The sequence below is a fragment of the Triticum dicoccoides genome, chromosome 4A (genome assembly GCF_002162155.2).
Source record: "Triticum dicoccoides isolate Atlit2015 ecotype Zavitan chromosome 4A, WEW_v2.0, whole genome shotgun sequence".
Classification (NCBI taxonomy): Eukaryota; Viridiplantae; Streptophyta; class Magnoliopsida; order Poales; family Poaceae; genus Triticum; species Triticum dicoccoides.
The window spans coordinates 84,473,317-84,480,555 of NC_041386.1; positions in this window are offsets into that span (position 1 = coordinate 84,473,317).

Below are 7,239 nucleotides of genomic sequence, written 5' to 3' on the forward strand. Positions count from 1 at the left end.
ATAAACCGGACGGTTTAGTCCATAGAGGCAATCATAATCATAGAGGCTAGACATCTAGGGTTTAACTATTACGATCTCGAGATAGATCAACTCTTGTAACCCCTATACTCATCAAAGTCAATCAAGCGGGAAGTAGGGTATTACCTCCATTAAGAGGGCCTGAACTTGGGTAAACATCGTGTCCCTTGTCTCCTATTACCTTCAATCCTCAGACGCACAGTTCGAGACCCCCTACCCGAGATCGGCCGGTTTTGACACCGACATTGGTGCTTTCATTGAGAGTTCCACTGTGTTGTCAGGAGAAGGCTAGATGGCTAGTTCGATCATCTTCAACGATGCCGTTTCCGGGGATGTTTTCCTCCCTGGTCAAATCTTTGTATTCGGTCGCTTCGTTCTGCGTGCCAACTCGATTGGCCACCTCGATCAGATCGACAACTACGCCCCTGGTCATCAGATTAGTTTTGGGAATCTGAATTATGTCACTGATATCCTAGGATATTTGATCTTCGAAGGGTTCGCAGCACCAACCACCGCTCTGGCCTCAGATCCAGAGCAGGCTACCAGGTCCGAAGATGGGAGTTTGGAGCCCACCGAATTCTCCGCTGCAAACCACATTGCCATAGATCCGGAGGCGATTGTATCTGCGGCAAACTCAGAAAAGCCGGACTCGCCCCCAGACTCTAGATCCGAACCCTCGCTCTTAAACGAGGCTCTAGACTTAATGCGATCCATCACTATTGTAGAGGAATCACTTCTGAACTACGCCCAGCCCGGGCTAGGGGTTGAGAGTGGGGAATTTTATGTCCCACCCACCACCCACTTCATAGCCACTATCGAAAACTTAACCAACATGCTGGACTAAGCCTCCAAAGACATCGACAGCATGGACGACGATGCCAGAGACGAACAAGGCCAAGACCCACCAATTACCGGATGTTGGACGGCCACCTCCACATAAGACGTATACATGGTGGACACACCCAAAGAGGATGACGATGCAAACAGGAAAGATCCGGTAGAGGATAAACTTGATGAGGCACCACCAAAACGTCGACGCTAGCGACGCCGCTCAAAATCACGTCGTGGCAAGGACAGTAACACTGGCACCGCAGATGATAACACTCCAGAGGGTGCCGAAGAGCCCGAAGCCCCCGTCGAGACCACATCCGAACAAGATGATGTGGGAAAGGGGCAAGTCAACCCCGACGATCCGATCGGGAACGGGGACTCGGAAGATAGTAATTATCTACCGCTCTTTGAAGATGATGTGAGCCTCGGCGACGAAGACTTGATCGTGCCAGAGGAACCACTCAGGAGTGCTTCAAGCGCCAACTAATCGCCACTGCGAGAAGTCTAAAAAAGCAGCAGCAGCGGCTCCAAGCCGAACAAGATACACTCAACGACAGGTGGACCCAAGTCTTGTCTACCAAGGAATACAACCTTCAACGCCCAACTAAGAGTTATCCGAAGCGTCGGCTACTTCCACAATTCGATGACAAGGCCTTCGAGCCCATACCGTCAAGATACGACCGTGCTGATGAACCAGACTGGCCACCACGTGGACGAGATAAAGCGGCTACTTACGCCAAACACCAACCCGCGCCACCTCGCCATAGAGGCAGAGAGACAGCGGCACCAGGATACACCTATGACCTACAGTAGAGCAGGCCAAGCCAGATGAATTTATGGATCAAGGGGGCGTGCCCCAACACGCGAGGACGGCCATCAGGCCTGGCGTGACAGGCACAACCTCACCTGGGCCGAAAACCGCATACAGACTTCATCCGAACTGCGCCGCGACATCGCCCGATACAGAGGCGCCGCACACCCCTTATGCTTCACCTATGAGGTGATGGAGCATCAGTTCCCAGAAGGGTTTAAACCCGTGAACATTGAATCATATGATGGTACGACAGACCCCGCAGTATGGATCGAAGATTTTCTTCTCCACATTCACATGGCTCGCGGTGACGATTTACATGCCATCAAATACCTCCCCCTAAAACTTAAGGGACCAACACGACACTGGTTAAACAACCTCCCAGAAAACTCCATCGGTAGCTAGGAAGATTTGGAAGACGCCTTTAGAGACAACTTCCAAGGTACTTATGTCCGGCCACCAGATGCCGATGATCTTAGTCACATAGTCCAACCGCCCGGCGCGTCAGCCAGAAAATTCTGGACCAGGTTCCTAATTAAAATGAACCAAATTGTCAATTGTCCGGACGCCGAAGCCCTAGCGGCCTTTAAACACAGTATCCGCGATGAATGGCTCGCCCGACACCTTGGCCAAGAAAAGCTGAAGTCCCTAGCAGCCCTCACCGCACTTATGACCTGCTTTTCCATGGGAGAAGACAGCTGGCTCGCTCATCGAAACAACAACGCCAGTGACCCTGGCACCTCCGAAGCCAAAGATGGCAACGGTAGGTCATGATGAAACAAACACAAGCGTCAAAGCAACAATGACAATACTGAAGACACGTCGGTCAACGCTGGATTTAGTGGCTCCAAACCCGGTCAGCGGAAGAAGCCATTCAAAGGAAATAAAGATGGTCCATCCAGTTTGGACTGAATACTAGACCGACCCTGCCAAATTCATGGCACCCCCGACAAGCCTGCCAATCATACCAACAGAGATTGTTGGGTCTTCAGACAGGCCAGTAAGCTAAACACCAGACATAAGGGGAGAGGGCCACCTAGCGAGGACGATGATGAAGAGCCTCGCCCACCAAACACAAGGGGCGGAAGAAATCCCCCCCGAGGTTAAAACGGTGAATATGATATATGTTACTCACATCCCCAAGCGGGAGCGCAAGCGCGCGTTAAGGGACGTCTATGCCATAGAGCCAGTCACCCCAAAATTCAACCCCTGGTCAGCCTGTCCGATGACTTTTGATCGCAGAGACCATCAGACCAGTACCCGTCATGGAGGTTCAGCAGCATTGGTCCTCGACCCAATTATTGACGGATTTCATCTCACACGAGTCCTTATGGACGGCAGCAGCAGTCTTAACTTGCTTTATCAGGACACTGTCCGCAAAATGGGCATTGATCCGTCAAGAATAAAGCCCACCAAAACCACCTTCAAAGGAGTGATACCCGGTGTAGAGGCCTGTTGCATAGGGTCCATAACACTGGAGGCAGTCTTTGGTTCACCGGATAATTTCCGAAGCAAAGACTTGATCTTCGACATCGTCCCTTTCCGTAGTGGCTATCATGCACTGCTCGGATGAACCGCATTCGCCCGCTTCAATGCAGTCCCGCACTATGCCTATCTAAAACTCAAGATGCTCGGACCACACGGTGTTATAACAGTCAATGGAAACATGGAACACTCCCTCCATATTGAGGAGCACACCGCGGCCCTCGCAGCGGAAGTACAGGGCGGCCTTATCAAGCCGAATACTACATCGACAGTCATGCCCCCGAACACTGTCAAACGTGTCCGGTCCACCCTGCAGAATGACAGTCCGGCTCATCAAGAGCTAGATTAGCAATTCGGCCTCCGTCACAGCCCCAACAGGATTTTGGCATATGTACCACGCGTACATAATTACGCACTAAAGATACCATGGGCAAAGATGGAGGCATATTAAAAATAAAGTCCACAATATGGCTCGACCCTATCTGGGCCCTCATATTCTCCTTTTTTCTCTTGTTTTTATTTTTTCAGGTTCTTTACAACCCACACCACTCTTCGCTGGTACTTAGGGCCCTTTGTCAGGCCCCTTATATACACTCGATTGTTGATTCTCTCAAAGGACCATACACCATGGGGAAAAGCAACGCAGACGTGCGGCAGAGTGTCGGCTTATTTCTTAATCTGTTTTCCCACTTTACGTCAGTACGACTTAAATCGTGAGGGGCTCTATTCAAGCCATATATATATCCTAAACAATAGAAAGTCCGAACACTTTTATAGCACACTTCGGAGTCCCGAATATAGCATTATATGCTTCGGCTCTGAACCATGTCTTTTGTCAAATAGTTGGGTTGCCCGGCTCCTGTGGTTACCGCCTTATGTTCCGCTTGTTCGGCTAAGGTAGTAAAGGGAAAACTACTGCAATTGTGTTTCTGGTTCGTCCGGATAAACACCTCAGTAGAGAAAGCCAAAAACTGACTGTCATGGTGCGGTGAGAGCTGGTCAGCTATTCGGCGACTAAGTACAAATCTCTTGCAATTTCTTCCGTATTATATGAAGGACCGATCTTCATCTGGTCAGGCGTCTACAACACCCAAGTTCGGATAGCTGAACAATACAAGGGGTTGTGCATACAATCCCATTGTCAAACTCCTATGGCTAAGTGAGAGTGATAAAGCCGCATAGTCTGATTGCCCGGTTCGCCGCACTAACACCTCCTTCAAAGACCAAGTCGTCGGGTTAAGTGTGTTCATGTGCTATTCTGAACACCCCCATACTACCTACGTGGGAGCTGAAGCCGACGACTGACCAACTCTCAGTTACCGTAAATGGCCGCACAGGAGGAAAATATTTTGAGACAAAACAAGCAAACATATTATACAAAAGCTTTGTTTCATAATACAAAGTTCGGGCAGCACAGATACATTCATTCAAAAATAATGTCCTTCGAACACTGGCCCTCTACAATGTGGGACCCTTCCAAGACTTCATCAAAGTATTGCTCTAGCGTGTGGTGCTCCTTGCCTGGGGGCGGTCCCTCGGTTGCAAGCTTGGTGGCATTCATCTTCGCCCACTACACCTTGACACGGGCGAAGGCCATCCGGGCACCTTCGATATAGACCGACCGCTTTATGGCGTCAAGCCGAGGATAGGCTTTGACTAGCCACTTCACGAGTCTGAAGTAGCTGCTGGGTATGGGTTCAACTGGCCAAAAACGGACTATGACATCCTTCATGGCTAGTTCGGCCACCCTATGCAGTTCGGTCAACTGCTTCAGCTGATCACTAAGGGGCATTGGATGCTCTGGCGCAAGATACTGCGACCAGAACATGATGTAGGGTGGAACCCTAGGTGGCCGATCTTTCATGAAAGGAGGGATCTCGCGAAGAACACGAAGAACACGAGGGGGAAAACACAAGGGGAAAGAGAGGAATCACTCAAATCAACAAGAAACAATCACACATGTGCTAGATCCTTGAACCACAAAGAGATACATGATCCGCATCCAACAAAGGACGATACATAGGGTAACCGGTTCTTCTCCGTAAGGAGGTCTTGAATCCACGAGGGGATCTTCCCGTGAGGGGTCTTGAATCCAAGGTGGATCTTCTCCGTAGAGGCCGCGGTCTCTCTCGTGGAGTAGATCCGATATGGATGAGCGAAGCTCTATCTCTGAAAATGAGCTAACACAATGCTAACCCTAACTAGGAGGAGGTGGAGGAGTATATATAGTCTAGGTCCACGAAGGGGTAAGTGGGGGATACATGGGCCTTGGCCCGATACTCTGCACACAGACATGCGCTGTCATCCGGTGGCTCGTGAGGGTCTGGTCATCCGGTACTTGTCGGACGTCCGGTGTTTTGGCTTGGTTGAGGTGGCGCCGGATATCCAGCGACGGTCGGACATCCGATCGCTGGAGTGTGTCGGACGTCCGGCCGCTGTAGCTTCCGTTGGCTGGCCCTTCTTGCCGGATGAGTGCCCAGGCGTCGGATGTCCGGCGTCATCTGGTCATCCGGTGGCTGAAGCTTCCGAGCAGCTCCTTCTCTTGCTCATCGCGCTTGGTGTCCTCGCCGTCTTGTCCATGGGCTTCCTCTTGGTTCCTGGTCATGCATAGCACATATGTTTGAGGTAGTAGCCATGTCTCACATGTGGAAAGTGACGATTCAGAGAGGAGCGAGTTCACCTTGTGTTCAATGGTGTATACTTGAGGTTTCATCTTATGTTCTCTTGGGGCTTGGAGAGTAGTCGGAGTGTACATGGGGATGAACGTGGGATGCTCCGCATCATCTCCCCCCCCCTTGGGAAAGATCCGACCTCGGATCGTGATCCTCATCACCATGGAAACGGTTGTCGTGGACGGACTTGTAGTTGGACGGAGTTGAAGGCATTGCACAATCCAAGTACTCCAAGGTGTCGCCGGGGGAGTATACATGCAAAAAGAGCAAACACAAACAACACTCGGAAGTACAATGGTTAGCGCACACAAAGTGTCCATCAAGGAAGTATGAGTCCGTGCGGCAAGATTGTTCATGACAAAACACATGAAGCTTAGCAAGATGATATGGAATGAGATGTAAAGCATTCATGTGAGCAAAAGAATTCATTGTGCACACAAATGTATTGTGAATATGATCAATGCAACCATGGTCCAAAATGATATCATAATGGGATGGTTTATCAAAAGCATGAACATGGTAATGGGTGCTCAAAATGAGTATGTGATCATGCAATTGATGATGGGTAATATGATCATGATGTATGAATATGCCATCAAGGTAGATCACAACAAATTTGCTAAGAAAATGCACAAGATCATATATCATGGATGACATGTGAATACAAGATGCAACAAGGCAATCATTATGTGAGTCAATCCATGCATAAGATGCAAATTTATCATGTGTATGATATGTCCAATAATGATCATGACATGTGTGAGCACAATCAACAAATATGGAGGTGTTGATGTACCAATGCTCGATGTCGTGGCATGAGTGGAGGTTCGAAGGTGCTTCCAATAAGTCCGAGCGCTCCTCAATTTGAAGATCCATAGAGCCAATCTTCAATGCCGATCCTCCCTCCAATAGGTGTATCATGTAGACAAGAAGGAAACAACAATGAAAGAATGACCCATCCAATATGCATATGTGAGGATGGCTCAAAGGGAAGGAGGTCACCTTTTGGAGAATGTCGAAAATGTTGGTGTCGCGCATCATGTACGCCTTCACATGACCAAGTTGTCTCGTGGTGGTACCACCTTGTGAATCCTTCAAAATGAAAGAACATGACAAACACTCAGAAAAACAAATGAGGTTAGCGGAAGTGCAAAACCTATCATTCGTGTGGTAAGATACCCAACAAGTGTATGCATCATGCTCATCATAAGAAAGGACAAGGGAGCATTTCATAGTATGGAGGCATATGATGCGAGAACTACCAAATACAATAGGCGCAATCAAGCAAGCATGCATCACAAGTAAAGTGTCCAAGTCTCCACGATCAATAAGCATAGCAAGTTGGCATGTAATACAAGTGGATATGAAGGATGCCACTAATGGAGACAAGAGACAATGATCAAGATAAATCATGTGAGAGGC